This window comes from Falco peregrinus, chromosome W, assembly GCF_023634155.1.
Source record: "Falco peregrinus isolate bFalPer1 chromosome W, bFalPer1.pri, whole genome shotgun sequence".
Classification (NCBI taxonomy): domain Eukaryota; kingdom Metazoa; phylum Chordata; class Aves; order Falconiformes; family Falconidae; genus Falco; species Falco peregrinus.
In genome coordinates, this window is record NC_073743.1 from 28,447,344 (window position 1) to 28,475,209 (window position 27,866).

At 52.8% G+C, this 27,866-nt stretch overlaps 1 pseudogene; it reads left to right on the top strand.

Moving 5' to 3' along the window:
• Positions 1-1,844: 1,844 nt before the first annotated feature.
• LOC129783076 (talin-1-like) overlaps positions 1,845-27,866 on the top strand; it is a 32,651-nt pseudogene continuing 6,629 nt past the window's right edge.

Below are 27,866 nucleotides of genomic sequence, written 5' to 3' on the forward strand. Positions count from 1 at the left end.
GAAGGGCTCCAGATTTTTTGCCACTGAGGGTAGGCAAGATCCTGCCATTCCACTGAAGCCCGAAGGTGCCACACCCCTGGCATGCTGCCAGCTAGGACAGCCTCTCCTTTAGCACCATTAAGATTTCAGATCTAGCTGAAAGGTGTCACAGCCCACAAAAAAAAACCAAACCCAAAACAAACAAACAAAAAACAACCACCAGGGCAGATGGCGGACTCCAGCCACTAGACTGCTGTGCCAGCTGCCTGGGAGTAGGAAGCTGGTGTGTGGGGCTGCCCTGCCAGATGGCATGGAGAGCAGTCTAGCTAGCAGGAAGCAGAGCAGTGAGAGGAAAGGGAGGTGGGCAGAGTCCAGGCAAAGCAGGGGCCCATTGTTTCCACAGACGCGAGGAATTTCTATCTAGGAAGCATGCACTGGGCAGGCAGCAAGGAGAGGAAGAGAACAAGAGGAGACAACAGCATGTGAAGTAGAAGGAAAAGTCACAGGAGTGTGCAAGGCAGGAACCGCTCCCCCCCACCTGGACACCCATCCAAAGGAAGCCAAAAAACCTCTCAACCCCAGCTGTGGGGCTGGCCCACTGATGTACAGAATTAAACTCTGTAACTTGAAAGTTATAAAGTAGGTATGTTTATTGCGTGCAGATGCATGGGGGATCGCTCCACCACAGGCGTGCATGCCTGAAGTGACGAACTATCTCATATTTATACAATAAAACAATGAATATTCAATTAACATATATACATACTCATTACCTAAACCCATCTACTCTCGCTTCGTATGCTAATTAGCTTATCAGTCCTGTGTTCTTGCGCAAATTCTTCCAAGATTTGTGGGCAGGGCTCTTCGGGATGCGGGCAGTGGTCTTTGGGAGGAAGGCCATATGTCTTCGTCATGGTGTACTTCTCACCCTTTGTCTGGAATGTGATGGTCTTGCAAGTTTGCAGTGTTCTTATCAGTCTGAGCTAACTTATATATCCTTGTCGACCATCTGTTTCTCATTCTTGTTCCTTATAGTCGCTCCCTCTGGATAACATTGGAATGTTTCTTATCCTTTATAAATAGGCCCCTTGTTAGAGGAAAGAAAGACAGACTTCTTCCATTAGTTATTTTCTTCAAACTATATGGTTACGTGATCTAATTACTATACCTACATTCTTTGGGTAAATATATAATTACACTTGATGTATTGTCCCTATTCCGTACAATTTCTTCATATCACCACAGGCAAACGCGGCATGCTGCTGCCTGGGGCATAGCTAACAGCCTGCAGCCAGCAGTCTGCCGGGCAGCACAACCCGTGGCCTGACAGTGCAGCCCCATGCAGGCGGAGGGACCAGGCTCCTGGCACCCCACCGGAAGGCCGTCACGCGGCAGGCCACACCACAGCTGCGAGCTCTCCCACCAGCAGCTAGCCCCCGCACCCAATGCCCCATAGGGACCCCCAGCCTGGGCGGGGTGAGAGGAGGGTAGTGGTCCCATCCCTCACCTCAGCGCGGCACCACCCGGCCGCACCGCTTCCAACGCGCCACCAGTGACGTCACCCGCCTCCCAGCAGTGTCCCAGGGCTGACACGGCGCGTGGGCAGTGGGAGCGCACGGCGGCCGTGTGCTTAGGGGAACATGTCCGGGTGTACCTGGATGCTGGTTCTTTAGTGGTCTAGGCTATGCTGGGTAGGGGCTCGGGGGTGCGAGCAGTGGGCAGAGCACGACCCAGGGTGCAGGCGCAGGGCCGTGCCGCTCGCGCGCCAGTCAGCGTGCAGCCCTGGGCGTGGGCCTGAGATGCAGGGGGGACCAGACAGAGCACAGCCCCGGGGTGCCGTGCTGAACCGTGCCGCCTGGCGGCGCGCGGTATCTCGACCCATATGCAGCAGGAGGGCGGTGGAGCGGGAAGTGGGTGGGGTTGTCTCACTCCGCACAGCATTGGTGGGGCCTCTGCGCTGTTCTTGCTTACCCACAGGTAGGTGGCAGAGGGCGGCATAGGGTTCCGGTAACTAGCAGCATCCCGTCTCCCGGGGGCTGCTGGAAGCGGATGTCCTAGGGGGATCCCCTCGCTTACAGGGAGGAGCAGCGTCTCGGTTACCGGGGTCGAGCCCTTCCCGCTCCTATTGAGGCGCCTCCCCAGGAAGGAGAGGCTGCGGTCATCCCAGGGGCTTCTAAGGGGATGCTCACGCTTTAGCCTGGTTTTGGGGCGTGCCCTAATGCCCCTGGGGCTGGTAGCACCCTCCTGCAGGGCACCGGCACCAGCTGGTGCTGGTGACCCCGGGGTGGTGTGTGCAGGCACGGCTGGGCTGGGCCTAGCCTTTGGCTCGGCCTTGGCTCCATTAATCCTGTCTCTGTCCTTGTCCTGCCCCAAAATAGCTGCTACAGGCCTCAGCCTGAAGTCAGTGCTCACCAGGCCCTCCCTGGTTGGCATCCCTGCCTCGGGGGTCCCCCGGGACTGAGTGGGAGAGGCCTGGGTGTGGCCACGGGCCTTCAAACCAGGGGGGTGAGTTTTGGCACTGGTCGGTTACAGCAGTGAAGCTTTCCTACTGCCTGCCCTGCCTGTACATGGGGGGAAGGAAATGGGAAAGGTGTCTCTGACCTATAGTGTATTTTTGGTTGGGGATGCTGGAGGACATGCTCCCTACAGCTGTGACACAGCTAGGGGAGGTAACCCTAGCAGCTCCTGATGATCATCCTGGCACAGAAGGCTGATTGCAGCCCCTCCAGGATGGGGTTGGGGTGGGTGCTGTGGAGCACGACTGACCCCCAATGGGTCCCCACCATACCCTGGCTGGAGCAGCTAACCAGGCAAGGGAAACCCTGTCACATCCTCTGCCTCTTCCCTGCCCAGCCTTGTTCTATGATGGCTCCTGCCTGCATTCCTGCAAGCTCTCCAGCTCTTTGAATCTGCTGGCAGGATGTCTACATGCTTCTGCCATGGCTTATTGCTGGCTGTTAGACCCATGTTTGGTAGCAATAATTGTTTACTCCCTTCTCCACTATCCCTGTGCCTTTCTGCTGAGAAGGGTAAGGGATATATTTTTTGGGATCTTTAGCTTTGCTGGAGCTCACAGGTTGCCCAGTAGAGGGTCTAAACTCCCCCCTCCCCTGCAGGCCATGGAGTGAAACCCCCCATGTCCTAAATGAGTGGCTCCTACTGTGCAGCATACATGATGGTGTGCAGTGAGCTGGTTTCAGCTGGGATAGAGTTAATTTTCTTCCTAGTAGCTGGTGCAGTGCTGTGTTTTGGATATGGTGTGAGAACAATGTTGATAGGACACTGATGGTTTTAGTTGTTGCTGTGTGATGTTTATACTGAATCAAGGACTTTTCAGTTTCTTGGGCCTTGTCAGCCAGAGGGCTGGAGGGGCACAGGAAATTGGGAGGAGATATAGCTAGGACAGAAGACTTGAACTAGACAAAGAGGTATTCCATACCATATGACGTCATGCTGAGTATATAAACTGGGGGAAGAAGGAGGAAGGGGGGGACATCTGGCATTATGGCGTTTTGTCTTCCTGAGTAACCGTTACATGTGATGGAGCCCTGCTTTCCTGGGGATGGCTGAGCACCTGCCTGCCCATGGGAAGTGGTGAATTAATTCCTTGCTTTGCTTTGCTTGTGTGCATGGCTTTTGCTTTACCTATTAAATTGTTCTTATCTGAACCCTTGAGTTTTACATTCCTTTCTGATTCTCCTCCCCATCCCTCTGGGTGAGGGGAAGTGAGAAAGCGGCTGTGTGGTACTTGGTTGCCAGCTGGGGTTAAACCACGACATCAGCCGAGTGTGCAGCTTGCTTGCTGACTGGCAGCAGCAGGAGCTTGGTGCATCCTGAAGTTGTACATCCTGGCAGATTTGGGGAAGGGGAGCAGGAGGTCTGGGGAACAGGGACCTGTGGGACGCCCTCCTTTTCACTAGCTGAGCATGCCATCCTCCTGCCCTTGCTCGTCCCTGTGCCTGCCTTTGTGGTGGGCAGCCCAGAGGTGCTGCTGTTTGTGTCCCCTCCCTTTGGAGGGCAGGATATGCCCATCAGGAGTGGACAGGCCTAGGGATGTGTGGGAAATGAAGCAGTTAATGGCCAGAGCTGCTTCACCCCAGTGCTGGTGAGATTGTGGGCTGCCTGCAGCTGTGATTCCACTGCCAGTCCCCTGCCTGTTTCCCATGCCGAGCAGGGCTGCCTTCCCTGCAGGGGCAAGAGGATGCTCCTGCCCTAGCTGTGGGTAATAGCTGGGTGGTTGCAGAGGTGCTGTGGGGCTGGGCTCATCAGCCACTTATGTTCCCCAGGGGCAAGCCTGGCCCCAGCTGGAAGAAACCATCTCAGAGTCTAATGTGGCCACACAGCTGGGAAAGAGAAAGCGGGCTGAATTGGCTCAGCAGTGTGCAGCATTGTCACTGGCCAGGGCTGTTGACTCAGCCTTCCCATCAGCATGAGGCTGAGCCACCCATGCCCCCAGTGCCTGCTGTGCCTGTATATGCTGGTCACATAATGGAGGACCTGTCCAGAGCTGGGTCCAGCTTTTTGCTGGGTTAATTTTTGACCCATTTCCTTCTGCTGTTGTGCAAATTCTGGTGTGCAGGCAGAGCTGCTGCTGGCAGGAGTTGCAGTGGCCTGGGACCTGCCTGGCTATGCTGACAACCGTGCTGGCTGGGCAGGCAGCCCCATGCCTGCAAAAAGCCCTGGCAGTGGGGCAGTTTTCAGCTGATAATGCTTCCTGCAGCCAGCTTCCAGCACTGCTTCACCCCCAGCCCAGGGGTGGTCCAGAGTGGGACCTTTCCAAAATTAGATTTGGCATTGCTGTAAAAAAACCCCTCGACCAACCAACAAACCCAAACCTAATGCAGAGTCTCCCTTAGAAAGGGCACGTTAAAAACTTGAGAAGTTGTTGTGTTTGAAGATTTGTGGCTTGTTCTGGAAACTTGCTGTGATTGTGCTGGCAGGCTGCTTTGATGCTATTAAATTTTGGTTGGTGTTTTTTGGTTGGTTTTTTTGTTCTTTTTTAAGATAAAAAATATATGTGTCTGTTCTCGCAGTGCTAAACTCAGCCAATACAAATATAGCAGTTACATCATGTGATAGAAAACTCACACTCAGTGGTTCTTTGGGCTGGTGTGGTGCTGGCTCTCTGCAGCTGACCCTACTTGTACTGGCCCTGCCTTTAAGCAGAGCCCCAATCCAGGAGACCTCCACCACTGTGATGGTTTTGCTTGCCTAGTGCAGGGTGAAATGGAGGCAGCTGGGACAGCTCCCAAGGGGGATGTACCCCACCAAGAACTCTTCTGCCCCCATTTTGAGATCATCTCAGGAGCATGCTCATGGCTCAGAGGGTTGCACGCAGCTTGCCATAAAATGCAGAAGTGCCTTAATTTGGCTGCCAGCTGGCTGGCTTGCTGCTCCAGTGCCTTATCTGTCTTTGCATACCAACAACCGATTGCAGACAGGTTTGCTTGCTCTGGAGGCAAGCTAGCGCAGAAATTTGGTGTGTGTTCATCGAGACTTGGTTGGTTGGTTTATTTTTTTCTTTTCAGAGAGACAGCTTGAATTTTGCTGTCCTTTTCCTTTATTTTTCTGGTTTGCAGCACCAGGTTCCCATGTTGTCCTGTCCCTTACATCTAGTCCAGCTTTTCTTTCCTCATCTGGTACCTGGAGGGGAGAGGTCTGCAGGGGCCGAGCCCTTCATCGGTGCCCTCACAGGAGGAAGTGTGTGGGCAGATTTTCAAACCCCATGTGATTAATTGCCACATTTGCTGACAAATCTCTCCAGGGTTTAAGGAGGTGTACTTCTTACGCAGCAGAGAGTGTTTCTGCTTTAGATGCTATCAGCAAAGTTCAACTGCCAGAGCCTGAACTATTTCCGTAGAATATGAGAATTAAAATGAACCATCTATCTCCCTTTCCTCCAAGGACTTGCTTGATGTTGTAAGCATCTTCCCCTCTAAGCTCTGTCGTATTTGTAAGAGTTCAGGAGTAGGAAGGCTTGAGCAGTCATCCTCCTGCGAGGTCTTGGAAAGCGCAGTGGCCCTTGTGAAGGGCATGCAAAGGGGTGCCTCTGGTACAGCACCTGATTTTGGGTGGCTCTGGGAGGACAAGAGGAGGCTGCAGAAATGACCAGGGCAGGAGTGACACTGGCATGGCCTGGCTCCTCTCGGTTCCTCTCTGCCATATGGCATCCTCCCCTCCTCTTCCTTCATGGTCTCTGGCCTTGTCCTGGTGGTGGCATGTTCTCCTTTTCCTGCAGAGGGACAGAGAGCAGCTTTATGCTCAACTCGAGGATATTTTTAGATCTAGAGAAGAGTACTGGCCTGGTGACCACAGCAGCCTGCCCTGTGTAAGAAATATTCAAAAAGCCCTTTCTATGGCAGGGTGTTCCTCATCCCTTCAGTTCTGCAGCTTTGCTGGTGTTTTTGGGTGGACAGCAATGGCACACATAGGTGCCTCTGTTGCCTCCCGCTGCCAGCAGACTCCCTTGCTCCAGACCCAAAATGCATTTAATTCCTCATCAGCAGAGTCAGTGGGGGCCATGGGCCTCCACAGAAACATTTCTGAACAGCTTAGGAATGTGGAGCTGGAGTGGCTCCATGTGCTGGCAGAGGTGGTAAGCTCCTCTGTCCCTGCCTCCCACCCAGCTTTGTGGCTCTGCAGGAGCAGGACCCCTGCCCTCCGTCTCTCCTTGCTCTGACTTACTCCTGCCCAAAATTGGATGCAGGAACTTTTTATCCATGACAGGTCCAGCCCCTAGCCTGCTTGGGTCCACAGTTGGAAACAGCCCGCACCAGTGTGCCCCCTTCCATGGGGGACTGAAGCTGGCAGCACCAGGCAGCGATGCACAGGCTTGCTATCTGCTGCTGTGGTGCAAGGCAGGTGAGGGAGGCTGCTAGCAACCCTTGCCCAAGAACCTTCCTGGGCCAGGCTGAGGATGCATGTGGTCAGCAACCTTTCCCTGACAGCCATAATAGGAGGCCTGGTAGGAGAAAATCAGTCTAAGAGGACAAGCAGATATGGTGCATCCTGCCAGTGCTCTTGTGTCTTCCTACCAGCTGGGGTTTAAGGAAAAGGCAGCCTGGGTCAAAACAGAGCAGGGGATTCCTTCCCCATGAGCAGGCTCTCAGGGAGAGGAAAAGGGGTGTAACTACTGGAGAGTGTCAGGTTGGGGCCGGCTGGGGACTGGGGATGCTAAGAAGGGCACGGAGAAGGACCTGGTACAGGGACCCCAAGGCATGTAGCAACCTGGGAAAGCACTGAAAGCTTCTGCATGGTGCATAAACCCAAAGGAAAGGGCTCACCCTACAAGCCACAGCAGGCAAGTGTGTGGGCTTATTTACAACCTCCTTTTTTTATTTCTTTCTGATTTTGCTTTGCTGTAAGAATATCATTATTCTAATTAGATGTTATTAAACCTGGTGTTTCGGAGCCCTGTTGAGGGGTGCTTGCTCTGAAGCTGATTTATGCAATCTTTCAAGCTTGAAGCTGATCCTTCAAGCTGGGCCCAGATTGGGCCCCATTTCAGATGGCATGGTGCAGCTCTCATGTGCCCTTGCAGCATGAGCTGCAGCAGCTGGGTCACTTGCCCTCCTGCACATGGGCTCCCCTGCCCTGGGTTTGTGCCACAGCTGCTGCCGTAGACCCCAGTCTTCAAGCACCAATGTGGGTACTCAGCATGAGTGGTGCTTTCCCCAGGTAATTATTTTTAATGGGTGGGTTCAGTGCCTGGTGCCCTTATCTTCTCTGAGTGATTCCAGGCTTTTCCATCCCTTCAGGTCCCTTTGTGCTCAGGCTTCCAGCTCAGCACTGTCTGCTGGTGACATGGGGAGCCCTGATAGCCAGGGCAGGGCCCTACGAGCTCCAGGTCAAAGCTTGGTTTTCCTCTTGTGGCTTCTTTGTCACGGCAGGTTTAATTATAACCCCTTCCATCTCACTTTCCTGTGTTCCTGCACACTCGCTTCCTCCTTGCTGACAGCATCTCCACTAAGTACCAGCTGTTGTCACTCCTGCAGACAAGCAAAATAGGCTTTGGGACCTTGGGACGGGGAGACGAGGGTCCCAACGCTGGCCAGAGACCCCGGGGTCAGCATGGAGTTGGAAAGCAGGGACCCCCTTGTGGGCTCACCAGTACAGGGTGCAGCCCTTGCTTGCTGCTAGAAGCCAGGTCCCAGCTTTTGGGGAGAAGAGGTGCTGCTGGAGGAAGTACCCTGCACATTGGACGGGACCATACAGCGACAGTAGTCAGAGCTAACCTGGCTGTCTCCTCCAGCAGGTGACATAGGAGTGGGGAAAGCTGAGCCACCACCATGGTTGCCCTCTCACTGAAGATCAGCATCAGCAATGTGGTGAAGACGATGCAGTTTGAGCCCTCTACCATGGTGCATGATGCCTGCCAGATGATCTGTGAGCAGCTGCCTGAGGCCCAGATGGGACAGTGTAAGTCTGTGATGGGGCTGTCCGCTGTACTTCTGTGCCAGGGCCACTCTGGCTTGGCTCCTGGCATGTCACTGGCTTCCCTTTCCTCTCTTGTCCCCATGCCTGTCTGGGTTTTCCCAGCCAGCACAGAGCAGTGGGGGTGTGGGGGGAGCAAGGTCCAAGTCCTCCTGTCTGGTTGAGGCAAGAGGCTGAGCTCATTGGGCTCCCTCCTTGACACCCCAGAAGAAATTTGGGAGCTTGGGAGACAGGAAAACACATTTGGAAATGAAATGTTCATCAAGCTCTTTGAGCCTGCTGCCCTTTCTGTCTCTGTTCCTCTCTCCTACTTGGATTAATCACCACTAGCCAGGACTAGGTGGGTTTAAACAGTTACAAGGGTCGTAGCAAGCATTAATAAACCATTTAAGTTAATTTTTTCTTTCTTGGGGAATATATAGTCCTCGGTCAGGTCTGTCTGCCCTGGCAGCTCTCTGTCAGACTCTGTGCTGGTGCTCCATTACCTTGCTAAGCTTTCTCAGCTCTAATATCTCCCTGCTGCTGCAAGGCTCAAAAGTAAGCTTATGGCACATGAGCTCATGATGCAATTCATGCCCACATGGATGTGGTCTGTCCCCAGCGGGGTGTGGGGGTGTGGGGGGGTGTGGGGGCTTGAAAACGGGACATCATCTTGGGGGCTTTCCTGGATCCCTGCCGCCTCCAAAAGTGGCTCTGCCACTGAGGAGTCTCTGCCACTGAGGAGAGCTATGCATTGGGCAGGTAGCAAACAGGAGGTCAGGAGTTGTGGGAAGAGGAGAGAAAGGGGAGTATGGTGACATCTGGGAACTGTAAATTCCTCATGGATGAAAGGTAATGCCTTCTCATGGGGTGCCCAGCTGGCCCGTGGGGGACAGTCTGGCAGATCACAGCTTTCAGTTTCAGAGAGGGACTGGATGTTTTTATGTGGATGCAGGGCTTTAATGGTATTGGAAGAAGCATTGCATTTTCCTGCTCCTGGGTGTGAGCCAGCCTGCTTATGTTAAAAAAAAAAAAAAAAAAAAGGCAAGGGGAAAGCCTTAAAGGGAACTGGGAACTGCTTATTCCCAAGTTCCTTTTCAGTTGCTCACAGCTTTTCTTTTCCCATCTGTTCCTTGCAGCTTTTGTGTCTCTTAGCTCTTCTTACTCAGTGACATTCGGGGGTCCCTTTTTGAGCTGCCCTGGTTTATTTGTGACCTTTGGACTGGGGGAGCTTCGGTGTAGGTTTCCAGCCCAGCTCTTGCTGTCTGAGGAAGCACCTCTCCCTACCCAAGCTATGGATCTGGGCCAAGCTGCTCAGTTTTCAGTGCTTTAGAATTATCCTCTTAGAATTTGCTTTGAAAATAGTGCTTGCTTTTTTTTTTTTCCCAATTAAAAAAAAAAAAAAAGAAGGCAAACCTCAGTGATTTTTTTCTGCTCCCTGTTTAGTAGGTAGGATCCTAACTGCAGTGTTAGCCAGGCAGGAGTGAGGTGCTTGGGAATTTGTCCCTCTCCCACAGAGAGCTGCCAATGAGATGACTCATTATAAATTTAGCAGTCAGCCAAGACAGCCTGTGGCACTGGATTGCTGGAAAGGTGGAGAAGGACCTTTCCCAGGGGAAAGCCTGGCCTCTTGCAGCAAGAAGACGCAGCCATCCCCATGGGTCCAAATTGGGGTGCCACTGCCTGGGCATCAGCAGCAATGCTCTCACTGGGTACCCCAGCCCTGAGGGAGCAGAATTTGGTGAACAGCACTTCTACACTTTCTCATCACCTCTGAGACTATGTAAGCTTTGATCCTGTCCTCCTTCAGCCTCCTCCCCAAACTGAGGAGTCCCAGCTCCTTTAGTCCCTTGTACCAAAGCTCCATCATTTAAGTTGCCCCTCTCTGTATCTTTTCACACTCTGCTATGTCCTTCTGGGGAGATGCAGATCATACCACCACAGAGTACTCAGTGTGGATGTGCCTAGGTTTTATACACCAGTTTCCAGCACCCTTCCTGGTGATGCCCAGCGTTTTACTACCTTGCTTTGGCCACTGCTACATGTTGCACTGAAGATTTCAGAGAGCTGTCGACCACGACTCCAAGCTCTTCCTTCAGTTGTGGTCAATCCCAAGTTTGGCATTGTGTAGGCATGCTTCAGATGATTTTTTCTGTAGATAACTATGGTAAAACATGTACCTTGAGGCTTGCTTGCCATCTTTCTGCTGGGCTTCAGCATGCACAGTACTGCTGTGCTTCATGTGCTAGGCTGCAGCACATCCCTGGGCACAGGCTGGCATCTTGGTAGCCCTGTCCTGCTCAGGATTACCCTAGCAGAGACTTTACCTATTTTTCAGCCAATGATTTTGGGCTGTTCCTCTCGGATGAAGACCCAAAGAAAGCGATCTGGCTGGAGGCTGGGAAAGCTCTGGACTCTGGACTACTACATGCTTCGCAATGGGGTAAGCATCCTTCCCACATCCTTCCAGCTGGTACCCACCTTGGCTCTGTGGTCAGAAATGCACACAGTGGGGAGGTGTTGCAGGTGCCTGCCCTGCTGCCTTGCATTGTGCCTGGATGTACCCAATGTCCCCCTCCCAATTGCACTGGGAAGATGGGAGCTGTCAGCACAGTGGCAGGATGCGGGTGCCCTGCACCTGTGCCACTGCTGGGATCTGTGCTCTGTTGTGCTCACAAGACACCATGGAGTACAAGAAGCAGCAGTGGCCCCTGAAGATCCACATGCTGAATGGAACAGTGAAAACAATAATGGTAGATGACTCCAAAACAGTCATAGACATGCTCGTGACAATCTGTGCCCAGATTGGTGAGAGGAGGGAGCAGCAGCAAGGGGAAGAAAGGGAAGTGGGGAGAGATGGAAGCGTCTGGTGGGGGGGGTACCAGGGTACTGGCAGCAGCTCTGCAGCAGATAGCCTGGCAGTAGGGACGTCTGAAGGACGCATGATTCTGGGGAGGGGACACCGCTCTGCACCCCTGTGTTGCTCTATGCTCTGTATTTGGCAGTGATGTCATGTTGAGCTCAGTCCTTTGTGCTCCTGCAGGCATCATCAACTACGATGAGTACTCACTTGTTCAGGAGATTATGGAAGAGAAGAAGGAGGAGATTACTGGCACCCTCAAGAAGGACAAGACTCTGCTGCGAGATGAGAAGATGGAGAAGTTCAAGCAGAAGTTGCACACAGATGATGAGTGTACATGCCTGCACATGCTGGTTATGCTAAGTCAAGGATTTTTTGGTTCCTTGGGCCTTGCCAGCAAGAGGGCTGGAGGGGCACAAGAGACTGGGAAGGGACACAGTCAGGTCAGCTGACCTGAACCAGCCAAAGAGTATTCCATACCATGGGACGTCATGCTTGGTATATAAACTTGAAGGGTTATTTGGGGGAGGGTGGGGTGGGGTGGAGGGATTGTTGCTTAGGTACTGGCTGGGCATCAGTCAGCCAGTGGTGAGCAGTTGTACTGTGCATCACTTGTTTTTCTTTCTCCCTTTGAATTTTATCCTTTTCCCCACCTTTTCATTATAACTGTTGTTATTGTTCTTGTTGTTGGTCTTACCTTTTTTATTCTGTTAAAATTATTAAATTGTTCTTATCTCAACCCTCAAGTTTTACATTCCTTTCTGATTCTCCTCCCCATCCCTCCAGGTGAAGAGGGAGTGAGCAAGTGGCTGTGTGGTGCTTGGTTACTGGCTGGGATTAAACCATGACAATTGCCCAGTTGATTGTCAGCTACATCAACATCATCCTAAAAAAGGTGAGGATGTGCTGGGAAGGGCAGCTAGGTGCTAATAACCATCTCCCCTCTGGAGAGGGGTGCAGGGTGCTCCTTCCAACTATCTCCAGACAGCCATTGGCACATGGTGCTGCTGGGGGGGGGGGGGATGGGACCTCATGTCCCTGGTATGGTGTCTGGGCTGCGGGAGGAGGGGGAGGCTGGGAGGTGTGTGCTGGCTGACATGTTTTCTCTTTCCCTCCACAGAAAAAGAGCAAAACCCACTTTGGACTGGAGGGGGATGAGGAGTCTACCATGCTGGAAGACTCCATGTCTCCAAAGAAGTAAGTTCTCTAGGAGTAAGTTAGCTGCCAACCAGAAGTTGAATACAGAGCAAGTTCCATCCAAGCTTGCAGCACAACGTGTCTGGAGGAAGAGCTGCCAGTCCTTTGGCAGCAGCGCTCCTGGAGAGCCTGGTACCAGGGCTGTGGGCATCCCTTGACCTGGTATTTCTCCCTGATTCAGGTCAACCGTCTTGCAGCAACAGTTTAACCATTTAGGCAAGGTGGAGCTGGGCTTGGTTGCCCTGCCAGCCATCATGCGGACAGGGGCTGGAGTGTCAGAAAACTTCCAAGTGGGCATGATGCCGCAGGCTCAACTGCAAATCACTAGTGGCCAGATGTACTGAGGGCACATGCCTCCCCTGGTAAGCTCTCCCCATGTCCACCATGGGGCACAGACTCTGAGAGGTGTCTGTCAGGCTCATGTAGACCCATCCATTTGGGTCCATGGCCAGGCATTTGCTTGCCATGAAGAGCAGGGGCTCTGTGCTTGCTGGCCTGGCTGAGCTGCTGTCCTTCTGCAAACTTGAGCTCCACCCTGGTGTTTTCCCCTGGCTGGCAGCCAGTCTCTCCTTCAGGTTGTGCCACCCCAAGCTCCTGTGCCCAGCCAGCCCCACCAGTGCCATGGTTTGCAGCAAAGCCTTGTGCCTGGTGTTGGTTCTGCTCCCCTGCATCCTTCTCCGCAGCTGGAGAAGCATTCAAAAAGGTCCCTCTGTATCTGCTCCCAAAGAGCTGCCTAGCTGCAGGACTCATATCCACTCTGGGGAGATGCTTTGCAGTGGGCTGGGGCATTTCCCAGGGGGAGGTGCAGAGGGGAGACCCCCTTTTTGCTGGATGCATTCCCCTTTTGTGGTGGTGCTTGCCTAGAGTGCTGTCATCAACAGCATGTTATGCATGTTGTGAGGGGGTGATGTGTAAGCTGAATATTTGAGCCTGGATATGGAGCCCCTGGCATACCTCAATCTGTCCCTTTGTTGCAGACTTCAGCCTAGCAAGCCCTAGTTGGCAACATCAACTCCAGCATGCAGGCTGTGCATGCAGCCCAGGCCACGCTGGATGACTTTGAGACCTTGCCACCCCTTGGGCAGGATGCTGTGAGTGCCAGGTGAAGGAAGGTGTGCTGGAGGGAACCTTGATGAAGGTTGCTGGTGAGGCTAGCCACATTCCTAGGAGGGGTGTTGGCAGATCCCAGGAAGATCTGCTGCCTGCAAAAAGGTGGGGTTGTATCCAGCTCTGGGGGCAGGAGTGGAGGGGGGGCACTTGGTAAAGTCGCTTGGTCAGGATGGGCTGTGGAGTTTTGGGTGGGGACAGCTCTTCCTTCCCTCTTTCTTGTCTCCTCTCCTGCATCATTCATTCTGTGTGAGCATGGGTGCAGCTCCCCACCTCTGCGGCGAATGAAGAGACGGGACGCAGCTTGATGCAAGCAAATGTCCCTTTATTAGTGATTTTCTTACAATTATATACGTTTCTACCTTCTACATATTACACACTGATTGGTTAAATCTTAAGCGTAAAAAACACTGATTGGTTGATATTTAAGGCACACCGTTAGAACAATAGGAACTTACTAGTTTATCTTGACATAGCAATGATTTCTATTCCAAGGTTAGGGAGTTTCTTTCTACGCGGCTTTCTTAATTACATATTGGCGCCATCCGTTCCCTTATCTGGCTACTTGTTTCTCTGTCCGTCTGGTTGCCTCCTCAACTGTAACGGCTCAGGGGTCTGCAGTTAGCTTGTTCCTTTGCTCCCAGGGCTTGTGCCCTACAAGTTCTAACAAGTCTCTATTCATCAGGCTATCAGTACTTGGACTCTTGTCCTTGAGGCCTTGTCCTACATCTCCCCCTTCCTGTTGCACAAAAAGAACCCCTGAAATCGAGCAAAAACAAGGCACAAGTAATAGAACAAATAAAAAACCAACTAAGACATATTATCAATGTAAAAATAACCAACTGTCTTTGTTCCGTACAATTTTACAATTTCCCCTTTTTGTTTTTGAACAGCTAGTACCAGGTTTGCCATGTTCTGCAGGGCCCTTGCAAACATGACAGCAACCAAGGCAATAGCAAACAAACAATACTGCCAATTGAGTGAATGGATGCCAAAAAAGGCTGACATTTTCTCAGATTTTGATAACATGTTGCTGCAATGGGGCGCCTAAAATCCATTCAGCACATACCATCAAAATCCTCACAGCCATGTCCCTGAACCAACAACAAAAAGCAGTGGCAATTTTGACTCACATTCCTAACTGCCTACCAAACAAGGTGATTTAACTCTTTAATGCTTTCCCTGCTGTTACTCTGGATAAGAGAAGAACCGCTGCGACACGTTCCCATCATAGCCTCCTACTACATTAGCATCTACAGAAAGACAATTATCGACAAAGTGTAAACAATATCAGCTTCTTTTGGATTAACATTATACATAGATGGAAGGGCACACCAAACAAGAACTGGTTCAGTCAAAAATTTCGAAACATAGCATGCCTTCTCTGAAGAAACACTTTTACCATAACAGAGAAGCCCCTATTTACATCTCTGAGCCCGGACACAAACCGCAGCTGTATGCGCCACCAGGCTCAGGGCAGAAACCATTCATGTAGTTACATAGCTATATATCACTACAAGCATGCAGACACCTATTAAACACTAAATAACCATGTTTATCTTTCCTATTCTCCTTCACAATACCCAGCTGTTCTCTCATCTCTTGTTAGGTCAAATATTCTCCAGCTTCCTCTCCTATATCTCTCTTCAGACATTCTCTATCCTCCTCTTTTTTGCTTGTTAATTGCGACAAGGCAAAGGTTGTGTGTAGCTGGGTGACCATGACCTGATTTATGTTACAATCAACTAAACACTGAATACAGGAAAAAAAAGGTATGGGAGACATAAGGCAAACATCAATAAGGTGGTTAAAGATAATTATAATAAATCCTGTAATACTTTTGAGTCATGGCCCAAAGTTTCCCAGCCATGAGAAGAGACCAAAGGCATCCTGCCCCTGGCTCTGTTGCAGATCTTTGTTTTAAGGCTTTTGAGTTTTGTATACTTTTGTAAATTAATTCACAGTGGTCACTCAGATTCACGTAACACATCCTATCAAAGTCTTCACACTTGTGTCCCTGTGCTAATAATAAAAATCAATAGCAACTCGGTTCTGTAGCAACATATGACGGACAGACTCAACATCTGTTAATAAGCCAGAGAAAAAAAAACAACAGTATTTGTAGTATTACTTTGTTTAGTAAGCTAGCAGCCTAATTTACTAAGCAAGTTAAGAGCGTGTACTATTCTTACAGAAGAGATTAGAGAAGCAAAAATGTGTTATGCTGCATTCCAGAACTCAGCCTGAGAATTACAGTCTGCTGTGAGTTCTGCGTTACAATCATTTGACACATGTTGGGGTTGCGATTGTGAAAGTTGCCCGTTTACAATTTTCATTGGCATTATCACAGCTAGTTGTTTTAAAAGCAACCCTTGAGCTTCCTGATGTTCGACTTGTTGCAAAATATTCTGAAGCCAATCAATCTAGTATTAAAGTTAGTGACTCTCTAGGACCCTGCAAGACTGTGGCAAGACTCCCACATCCTGACTGCCTTAATAGCCATCTCATTCATTTGCAAACAGTTGTCCCTGGGATACCTTGCCTGAGTCACAGAATCGGCACAGTTAATTGCTCCAGCCAACTGCTCATAGTTAACAGCAATTCCCCAATTAAGGTTTTCAATCAAGGCCACTACACATAGCTCACAAAAATCAAATAACCACATCATATACTGTATCAGTTAGTACCATACAAAGCAATAATTTCCAATCATGCAGTGTGAGTGTATAAGGCTCTGCCATCACTTCAAGAAGGGACATAGCAAATGTATTATGAATCCTCCCTTCCCGCACTGCTTTGCTTAACCCTTTAACAGCCTCGTATTGCACAGGCTGCCACTCTGCAGGTTGATTTGTCTGACAAAATACTGAACATGCCCTAGTGACTCCCAAAACCCATCACTTAAGTGTTTCCCACTTGCATTCCTGCCACCAATCCCTCAGACCCCTTTCACCCTCCCCCAAAATACAATCAATGCATCAGGAGAGACAAGGGGGTGGGGGAAAGGTCTAGCTCCTTTTCCAGATCTATAGGACCTGGATCAAAAGGTTTATCAGAGTCAATAAAATCATTGTCCGAGTTGTCCTGTTCCCGTGCTTGGTCCTGTGTTGTGAGGGTCGCTGCAGTCAGTGACAGAAGCTTTGGGGGCAGAGGAGGTGTGGACGGAATCGCCATCGCTGACGGTGTCTTGAGAAGAGTCGCGCTGTCGGTGGAATTTACAGCTTCCTCTGGTTTAGCACCGTTAGTAGAATTAGTCCACACTTGGCAAAGAGTAGTCAGAATTTGCCACCAAGGTGCTAAATGCATTCCCGACGCAGAGTCCCCCTCTGCGGCAGCATCATACAATTGTCTGCTGACCACTTTAATTTCTTTCAAAGTCTCTAAAGTTTCTTGACTGCTCGCCTGTCTCAATGAGTACAGGTTTCTAAAGCTTCTTAAAATTTCTTCAAATATTTAAAATCTCTAAGGTTTCTTGGCTGCTCACCTGTCTCGATGCATACAGGCATTATCCTCGGGGTTTAGGTTGTCCGCCTGGTCCAGACAGCAAGACGATCGTTCAGCCAAGCCGTTTCCTCCGGAACGCAGCCCTCTTCCACGAGCTGTCTTTTTTCCGTCCTTATTCTTCCAAGGCTTCGGAACACCACCATAGGGGTCACCATTTGAGGAGACTGAGGCACGGACTCCCTGATCTGACTAGAAGACCCCACATGAGTCCATATACGTCTCTTTCTGGGGACGAAGCCTGATTCCCCATTACGGATTTCCCACAGCTCACCTCTCAACTCCGGAGGGATTTATGGCCGGCCGGCTCCCGCTTCCTTTCAGCGGATCATTCAAAGTTCTGTGGGATTCGCTGCGTGTCGCTCATATAGGCGATTCGAGAGCCCTTCACGTTAGATCCTTAAACGCATCATGTCGGGGTCACCAATTTGCGGCGAATGAAGAGATGGGACGCAGCTTGATGCAAGCAAATGTCCCTTTATTAGTGATTTTCTTACAATTATATACGTTTCTACCTTCTACATATTACACACTGATTGGTTAAATCTTAAGCGTAAAAAACACTGATTGGTTGATATTTAAGGCACACCGTTAGAACAATAGGAACTTACTAGTTTATCTTGACATAGCAATGATTTCTATTCCAAGGTTAGGGAGTTTCTTTCTACGCGGCTTTCTTGATTACATATTGGCGCCATCCGTTCCCTTATCTGGCTACTTGTTTCTCTGTCCGTCTGGTTGCCTCCTCAACTGTAACGGCTCAGGGGTCTGCAGTTAGCTTGTTCCTTTGTTCCCAGGGCTTGTGCCCTACAAGTTCTAACAAGTCTCTATTCATCAGGCTATCAGTACTTGGGCTCTTGTCCTTGAGGCCTTGTCCTGCACACCTCCACCATTACCTCCTGACCTTGTTCTCCTAATTTCAGGCATTCAAAACTTGGCACAAAACCAAGATGAGTCGAAGCATGAGATCAGCTCCCAAGTGGATGCTATCACTGTTGGCACAGCCTCAGTGGTCAACCTCACTGCAGGTATGTGGAGGGTTGGAGGAGAGGGTTGCCCCTGTCTCTGGGAAAGCCTTGGTCTCTCTTGCCTGGCTGAAGGTTGCATCTCCTGCCCTCCTCTATCAGAGACTGGAGGAGCCAGCCTGCCCTAGCTAGAGCTAAATCAGCCCTGACTGCTGCTAATGTACTTGTAGAGCCTGACATGCCCCCGCAGCTTGCCCTGCCTTTACATCCCCCAACATCTCTGTGTCCATCCCAGTCCTTCCTCCTAGTCCTTGGCTGACCTGCCATCCTCTGAACCCAGGAGTGTTGTCCAGTCCCTGCTATAGCTCTAGGTACAGCCATGGCATGGTGCAGCTCTCCTTCCCCAGGGTCTACTGCCCAAACTCAGCTGATGCAACTGTCTTTTGGGCTTAGGAGCCAGGGTGTCTCCTGCTCCTGGGAAGGAGGACCACATTGGTGACAGGCACAGGGATGCTCTTGGAGCATCACTGAAACACATCCCATCCTGACTTGTCTCCTCCCTGTGCAGGGGATCCAGCACAGACTACACTGCCATGGGCTGTGCCATCACCACCATTTCTTCCAACCTGATGGAGATGTCCAAGGGCGTGAAGCTGCTGGCCGTGCTGATGGAGGATGAGGGAGGGAATGGGTGGCAGCTTCTGCAGGCAGCCAAGAACTTGGTGAGTGCTGTCTCAAACCTGCTGAAAACAGCACAGCTTGCCAGTGCTGAGGTGAGGGGCAGGAGGGGGCATGGGTCTGAGAGATGGGTAGAAGCCAAGGGGAACCATCAGGAGAGTTTTTAGGGCTGGCTCATGAGCCTGGTGGTTTTGCCTCATTCCTCACAGCCTTGCCAGAATCTCCTGCAGACTGCTGGCCTTGTGGGACAGGCCAGCAGGGAGCTGCTGCAGCAGATTGGGGAGAATGACACTGACCCTCAGTTCCAGATGAGTGCACCTGATGGCACCCAGGGACACCTGCTTCCTATCAGCCTTTGCATGGGACTGGCAGGAAAGCTCCAGGCCAAAGCTTGGCCTGATGAATGGCAGGGATTTGGCTGAGAGAAGGGACAGGCCATTGCACATTTCTGGCCTTAGAGCTGCTGTGATATAATGCCTCTTATCTTGTGGATTCCCATGTAGATCCCAGAAAACCAGCGTGCTTGGATCCTGCCTGCCTCTGACCCAAAGATGGTAAAAGAGGGCTGTAGGCATGGCTTGGAGGTCCTTGCCCTCTCTGATGTGAGGAGTGCTCCTCTGGGGAAGATCTTCTGAATTCTTTGGAGAAGGACTCTTGTCAAAAACCTGCTTTTCTAGTAGTCAGATCTCAGAAGTCCATGCGCTCAGGTCACTGCTTGGGCAAGTGCTGCCCCAGGAACCCTCCCTTGCAGCTGCCTCAGCTCCTGCCTGCTGCCTCCTGCTTGTGGTCAGGAGCTGTCTGCTTGCCCCCATCCAGGAGCCAGGGTGACTGGAGCCTCATGGGATGTTTTTTGGTTTGGTTTTTTTGGTTATTTTTATTGGGTGTGTGTGTGGGGTTTTTGCTGAGCTGGCTTCCAGCTGGCCTGTTTTCCCACGACTGCTGCTTCCAGCACAAGGAAGGTAGCACACTGCTGGGGAGGGGGATCCAGCCATAGTATAGGCCAGAAAGGAGGAGTTTCCATTCACTGCAGCCACGCGGCCTCAACACGAGTGGAAAAGCCTGGACAGAGAGCCAAGGGGAGTGGAAAAGCTAGCGCCAGGGCAGGGGGCCATGCACAGCCAGACAGCAGTGTCAGGATAGGGCAGCCCCAAGAGGCAGATTTAGGACCTGGAAGATAATTTTGCACACGTGTAGGGTGCTCTGCACTGCAGCTTCCAGACCGGAGTGTATCTACTTCCCTACCTGGGCTCCTCTGGTGGTGTGGCTGCTCCTTTGAGACCACAGTTGGATGCTGTGGTCTGGGGACTCCGGAGCTGGGTGTGCTCTCCAGCCTCTCCTCCTGTCTGGAAGGGTAATGGTTTGCCATGGGAGTAGTCTCAGCTTGTGGATGATGATGGAATGCTGTGACATTTTTGGTTTGGAGGCCAGAGGCTTAGCTACCACAGGGTGTGGGACCACTCACTGCAGGTCTGGGTCTGGTGCCCAGTGGGGAAGCAGTTTGCTGCATGCTGGTCGCTGCCTATTGCGTGCTGGCTGGGTGGTCCCATGCCTTCCCTGCTGCCCTTGGGGGAGAGGAGAGGCTGGTTGCTGTGTCATACCCTTCCTTTAGCCCCAGGAATGACAGCAGAGATGTAGCCTGTTGCTAAATAGCTGGCATGCCTGCAGTATAGGTGACCAGTGTGGGCAGCAGCTCCTGCTTGCCTTTTGCTGGTGGGGTGAGCCCATGGGATGGCAGTGCCGTGGGATGGCACTGGATGCTGCCCACAGTGCAGCTGTGCCTATGGCCAGCTTGTGTCTGTGGTTTTGCCAGAGCCCAGCATGGGGTGCAAAGCTGGGCAGTGCTGGCAATGCCTCACAGCAGGTTGTCTCTGTGGTGTGGGTTGTTGCCTGGGGAGAAGGCAGTGAACAGGTCATGGCTGTTGGGGTGATGCTGAGTGTTGCCTGAGCTGCTCCGGATGGTGGTCATGGCAGCATCCTGGCACAAGGAGATACCATGGTGCAAGTCATGGCTCAAAGCCAGGTTACAACCTCAATGCTGGCTGTCACAGATGGTAGGGATGGGTTCAAGGTGTTGCCAGCCTCTCCAGGTGTTCAGTGCTGGGCTGGATGAAAGCCCCTCCTGCTGTTGGTGCTTCCACTGCTGTTCCTGTGCTGATCCTTTCAGTCCCTCCTCAGGACATGCTCATGCAGCTAGCAAAGGTGGTGGCCAGTGCCACCACTATGCTAGTGCTCAAAGCCAAGAATGTGGCTCAGAAAATGGAGGACTCTGGGCTGCAGATGCAGGTGATCACTGCTGCCACCCAGTTTGCCCTCTCCACCTCCCAGATGGTGGCCTGCACCAAGGTAAGTGGCATTAACGTTTGCCTCTGCATGGCTGCAAACATCACCTGGGTGGTGGCAGCTCTAGCTGGTGGGGTTGTAGGTGTGCCAGGACCACATGTCCTCAGGTGGAATGTTAGGCAATTGTCACTCTCAAATGCTGAATATCCTCTTTGGAGGAGCAGAAGTTGGGGATAGTTGTCCCTGCATGATTTCTACAAGGAGCATGCCACATGCTGCCCAGCCTTTCCTCCTTCCCTCCAGGTAGTGGCTCCCACAATCAGCTACCTGGTCTGCCAGGAGCAGCTGATTGAAGCTGGCAAGTTGGTGGCCAAGTCAGTGAAGGGCTGCGTGGAGGCCTCCAAGGTGGCCAACTAGTAATGACCGGCTCCTGAATCAGGTGGGGGTGGCAGCCACAGCCATCATGCAGGACCTAAATGACCTGCTCCAGCATATAAAGCAGCATGCCATGGGTGAGCAGCCCATCAGGCACTATGACCAGGCCACTGACACCATCCTCAATGTCACCAAGAACATATTCAGCTCCATGGGTGATACGGGTGAGAGTGGCTGATGGCACCCAGGGTAGAACATGATGGGTGAGGAGGTATCAGGAAGACCGTGGGACTTGCTGATGGGTTACCCTTCCTTTCTTTCTCAGGAGAAATGGTGCGTCAGGCTTGTGTTTTGGCCCAGGCCACTTCTGACCTTGTCAATGCCATCAAAGCTGACGCGGAGGGAGAGATGGACCTGGAGAACTTGCGCAAGCTGCTGAGCACAGCCAAGTTTCTAGCTGATGCCACTGCCAAGATGGTGGAGGCTGTGAAGGTTTGTGGTGCGCAGGAAGATGGGCACTGGCTCCAGCCCCCCTCCGATGCCATTGGCTTGGTGCTGCAGAGGGGTCAAGCAGCTTCTGGGTTAGGGAGCAGTTCCCAGAGTAAGGTCCTACGCTGAGCCAAGGACCTGTGCAATGGAGCGGGGCTCCTCCTAAAGCTGCAGGTAGTAGCAGAGGAGCTGTTAGCTCTCCTGCAGCTGAGCTGTCTGGGAGAGGCTTCGGGCATATCCTTAGCATTGTAAGCAGCTGGGCTGCCTTGGGGGGTGTTTCCTGGCATCAGGCCAAAGCACAGCCACTGCTGTCAGGACAAGGGACCTGATGGCCCCTACAAGGTGTGATGGGTTTCCTGCTTTCTCCAGGGAGCTGCAGCCCACCCGGACAGTGAGAAGCAGTGGCTGCGCAAGGCAGCAGAGGGGCTCTGCATGGTGACCAACACCGCAGCTCAGAACGCCATCAAGAAGAAGCTTGTGCACAAGCTGGAGGTGAGACACTGGCCAAGGGGCTGTGGAGGGTGAGCAGGCACGGTCAGTGAATGAGACCTGGCTGCGAGCCCCTGTATCTCTGAGCTTTCTGGAGGGATAAAGTCCTTTTCACGTACAGTATCCATGCTGCATCCCACAGAGACCTGCTTCCTTCCCTTCCTTTGTGTGCACTGTGATGCTTTGGGATGCCGGGCATCAAGAGTGCTAGGGATGCTCCGTTGTTGCAGGTGTAGGCATGGGAGAAGAAGCTTAAGGGGAGCTGGGCCCTGGTGCATGGCAAGGAGGCTCTGGGGAAGGCTGCCCTGCTGCTGGTGCTAACCTATGCCTCCCTCCACCAGCACGCAGCCAAGCAAGCCACCACCTCCACCACCCAAACCATCGCAGCTGTGCAGCATACTGCTGCCTCCAACAAAAACCCCGCTGCACAGCAGCAGCTGGTACAGAGCTGCAAGGGCCCAAGCCAGATCCTGGCATCTCCTGCACCACCTGTCCCTGTCCCTTCTCCCATCAGCCACGCCAGAGCTCCATGCTTGGCCTCAGTGGGCAGGCAGACCTTGGAGTCCTTGTGCGGCTCTCCCAGGAGCCAGTCTTCTGGTCACTGGTCCCAGATTAGATCCATGGGGAGTACTGTCTCCTCCAAGCTGAGCCTCTCCAGTGACTCTCCTCTCTGGCAGGTGGTGGCAGAGCAGATCCTGATGCTAGTGCAGGGCGTGTGAGGAAGCCAGTCCCAGCTGGACAGCCCCAACTGACTTATTGCTGCCAGCCAGAACTTTCTGTATGTACTCATACTATCTGGAGACTCCCATGCTAGCTCCAGCACGGGTGTTATAGCTTTCATACCATGCTTGGCCTTCCTAAGATACTGGGAAACCTACTGCATGTGGGTGGCAGAGAGATGCTGCATGTTTGTCCTCTTCTCATGGCTTTTGGCCCTGCAGCCTGGTGTGAAGATGGTAGCTGCAGCCAAGGCCACTGTCCCCACCATCACAGACCAAGCCTCTGCAATGCAGCTCAGCCAGCATGCCAAGAACTTGGCCACAGCTCTGGCCGAGATCCGTATGGCCACCCAGAAAGTGAGAGGCTGGGTCCTGTTGTGCTGCAGAACCCCAGCTATGCAGAGCAGGGTGGGGATGATGGGGGCAATGGGGACAGCCTGGTGGCAGGTCATGGTCTCTGCTGCAGCAGGATGAGCTCAGCAGTCACCCTGCTCACCTTCCCTTCTCCCCCATTGAAGGCTCAGGAAGCGTGTGGACCCCTGGAGACAGACTCTACTGGGTCTTGTGCAGAGCCTGGAGAGGGACTTGCAGGAAGCTAAAGCAGCTGCCCATGACAGCAAGCTCAAGCCTCTGCCAGGAGATATGGTGAGGATGTGGGATGGATGCTGTGTCAGGGTAGCTGCTGGAGTGGAGGCTGGAAATACAGCCCACCAGCATGTCCCCACTCCCTCCCCCCCCCTCCCCCCCGATGGAGAAGTGTGCCCAGGACTTGGGGAACAACATGAAAGCCATCAGCTCTGCCATTGCTCACCTGGGAGAGGTGGCCCGGGGAAAGGAGAACTATACAGGTACTGGCCTCTGCGCTGGGGCTGGGAGAGGGGAGAGGGCTGTGCTGGCAGCAACTGACCTCTCCATCCCTCCAGGGATTGCTGCCTGAGAGGTGGCCCAGGCCCTGCGCTTGCTCAGCCAGGCCTCCTGCATTGTAGCAGTTAGCACCCCTGACTCGCAGGTGCAGAGTGCCATGCTGGAGTGTGCTGGCAATGTCATGGATAAAGCCAACAACCTCATCAAGGAGACTCAAAGAGGTGGCTAAGCCCGGTGATCCAGAGAGTCAGCAGCACCTGGCTCAGGTGGAGGGAGCCCCAGTGCCCCCTGCCAGCTCACAGGAAGGGCATGGGGCTGGCTGGGGGGATAGTGACCAGTCTTTGCTTCTCTACAGGTGGCCAAGGCAGTGTCACAGGCCCTGAGCTGCTGCATCAACTACCAGGACAGTGGGATGTGGATGCTGCCATCTGCATAGTGGGAGAGGCCAGCAAGAGGCTGCTTGTGGATTCCGTGAGCTGAGCCGGGTCAGGAGGGTTAGGGGGGAAGTCTTGTAGGGATGCAAGCCAGTCCGTCCACACTGAGTTCCTCTCTAGCGTGTCCCCAAGTAGGTGCTAGATCTTCATCATCCATTTTCATCCTCTTTGCTCCCTCTCCTAACCCTTCTCCCTGCCTCCGGTTCCTTCCCAGCACCAAGAGCTTCCAGGAAGCACAGAGCCAGCTGAACTGGGCAGCCATGGGGCTCAACCAGTCCGCCAATGAGCTGGTGCAGGCACTGTGTGGCACCTCTCAAGACCTGGCCACATCCTCCAGCAAATTTGGGCAGGACTTCAAAGAGTTCCTGCAAGTGGGAGTAGAGATGGCCAGCCAGTTCCCAGTGAGAGCAAATGCCCATTGGGGGATCCTGGGTACAGTGAGAGGTTTGGGATGGCTGGGAAGGCAGCTGACCACAGGCAGGGTGGCCGGGCAGTGGTGGTTAGGGTGGCTGTGGCCAACGCAGCCGGTGGGATGGGGGTCTGGGGCTGTGCAAAATTGCAGCAGCAGGGGAAAAGTGGCTTGGGTTGGATCAGTGAGTGTTGCTGCCTTATCCTTGCTGTTGGTGGATGAAGGGAACTGACTCAGCTTGGAAACCACCAGAGAAGACCAAGGGTTGGTGTGGAGCTTGGAAACCTGTTGCAGGTAACTCTTCTTGGCTCCTTGCAGAATAAGGAAGACCAGGTACAGGTGGTGTCGAACTTGAGCATCTCCATGTTCTTTAGTGAGCTGCTGCTGGCTGAAAAGGCAGTCTCTGCCAACCCTGCAGCTCCCAACCTCAAGAATCATCTGGCAGCAGCAGCATGGTAGGGAGGAACCGCTCCCTGTGAGCTGTTTACTGTAGCAGTGGGACTGGGTGATGGAGCCAGTGTTGATCCGTGGGTGTGTCTCCCCTGTCCCCAGCAGGGCCATGACTGACAGCATTAACCAGCTGATCACCATGTGCACCCAGCAGGTGCCTGGCCAGGAGTGTGACAGTGCCCTGTGGGAGCTGGAGGTGAGAAGCCACATCTTTCCAAGGCAGTGGAGGGGCTGAGATGGTTGGGTGTTGAGATGGTGAGGAAGGGGCAACTGTGCCCCACTGTGAGGGGTGGGAAGGAGCAAAGAGGAGGTGCAAGTGGAGGGCATGGACCCTGGATGTTACACCTGTGTCCCTGCAGACAGTGAAGGAGCTGTTGGAGAGCCTCACCCAGACCATCAATGACATATCCTACTTCAACTGCCTCAATAGCCTCATGGAGAACTCCAAGGTGAGCCCTGAGTTGGGGGCAGAGGTTTGGGGAAGGATGTGAGGACAAAAGGTGCGACGAGCGAGGGAAAGCAAGCAGCCGGCTCAATGTGAGTGATAAAGCAAGCTTCGATTTATTACGGCGCGATTATGTCTTATATACAGTTCCAGTTAATTATGCCTACTAGTCATCTGCTGATTGGCTAAGCTCTAAAGGGTTACATTTTCATACGTCCTCCTACTTGCGGTTTCTGCGGATAGCTAGCTACATATTTTTTTTCCTCTCTTGTCTACGCGAATTCCTCAAAGTTATTTACAACATTAGGCACAAGGTCAGTGTTTTTCTCAGCTTCCTTATCAGCATGCCTCAGCATAGCTGCAAGGCCTGCTTCAGCTAACTTACGCTAACTTTGTTTCACAAAGATCTTTAAGGGAGTCATGGCCGTGATCACACAGCCATTCTGCAACAAAAAGGAAAGGTGGTTCCTTCCCTGTTGATGAAGCACGGTGAGCTCTGAGCCTGGGAGCACTGTGGGAGTGGGAGGTGGTCTCAAATTGGTGCATGGTGTGTCCTGCAGGTGCTGGGTGAGTCCATGGCTGGCATCTCCCAGAATGCCAAGAACAGCAAACTATCAGAGTTCAGCAAGTGCTGCCTCCAAAGCTCTCTGTGGGCTGACAGAGGCAGCTGCACAGGTGAGATACACTTGGTCCCATCCCCAAATGTTATGCCTGGTGCATAGTTGCTGTACACACCCCTCCCCTGCCCTTCTAAGCCTGGCCCTGTGGGACAGTGCTGCTAGTCTCTTCCCCAGCCCATGCCTGCTCTGAGCCTCCCCACTGCACACAAGCTCTCATTATCTCCCTTGTGCTTCCAGGCTGCCTACCTTGTTGGGGTATCAGACCCCAACAGCCAGGCTGGACAGCAGGGCTTGGTAGACCCCACTCAGTTTTCCAGAGCTAACCAAGCCATCCAGATGGCCTGCCAGAACCTGGTGGACCTTGCCTGTACCCAGTCCCAGGTGAGCATGAGGTGGGGCACAATTACAGGCATTTTCTTGCACAGAAAGGGAGTGTGAGCCTAGCAGGAAGAACTGTGTCCCAAGAGTTGGCCAAAATTATGGGTGGTGTCTCATCAGGCCCTATCAGCTGTACTGGGAACTATCTGGCAATAGTGACAGTCCAGATGGGGGATGTATGGGTGTGCAGGACCATGATGATCCTTCTTGGGTCCCAAGTCACTGGTGCCTTGTGTGGGGCTGGCAGGAAGGGAGATCTGCAGAGATGGGGAGACGTGGTGGTTCCTTCCTCACCCTGCTCTTCCCCTCAGATGCTGTCAGCAGCCACCATTGTAGTGAAGCACACCTCAGCCCTGTGCAACATGTGCCATCTGGCCTCCTCCTGCACCACCAACCCTGTGGCCAAGCGCCAGTTTGTCCAGTCAGCCAAGGAGGTGGCCAACAGCACAGCCAACCTGATGATCATCAAGGTGCAGTCTCCCTGCTGGGGTGCAGTGGTGGGGATGGGATTTGAGGCATGGTGGTGGCTGGATTACTGCCTTGGTCTCTCTGCATCAGGCCCTGGATGGTGCATTCAACAAGGAGAACCAGGAGTGGTGCCACACTGCCACCACCCCTCTCATTAGAAACTGTGGATAACCTGACAGCCTTTGCCTCCAACCCAGAGTTTGCCATCGTTCCTGCCCAGATCAGCCTGGAGGGTGCTGCAGGGGCAGGAGGGGATGGCCCAGCTGTGACAGTGGCTGCTGAAGGGTGGGGAGGAGCTGTGACACCCCCTGAGCTTGGGATGAGGCCCCAGTGTGGGGCTGGAGCTTGGGGGTATGCAAGCCTTGGGCTTCAAGAGGCTGCTCTGAGGTGAGGGTTGTGGGAGGGGGTAACTTCCCATGCACAGTCCCTCATGTGCATTGCCAGCCCATTGTCTCCTCATGCAGGGGTGCAGAGCCATGGAGCCCATCATCTCTTCAGCTAAGACCATGCTGGAGAGCTCTGCTGGCCTTATCCATGCTGCCCGCTCTCTGGCTGTCAACCTCAAGGACTCGCCACAATGGTTGGTGCTGGCCAGCCACTCTCACACTGTCTCGGACTCCATCAAGAAGCTTATCACCAACATGAGGTGAGGCAAGTCCTGCCCACTTGGCCATGGCCCTGTCCCTACTGGTGGATACCCCTGCTCAGGCTCTCCCCAGAGACATTTTGGCTCATCTTCTTGGCCGT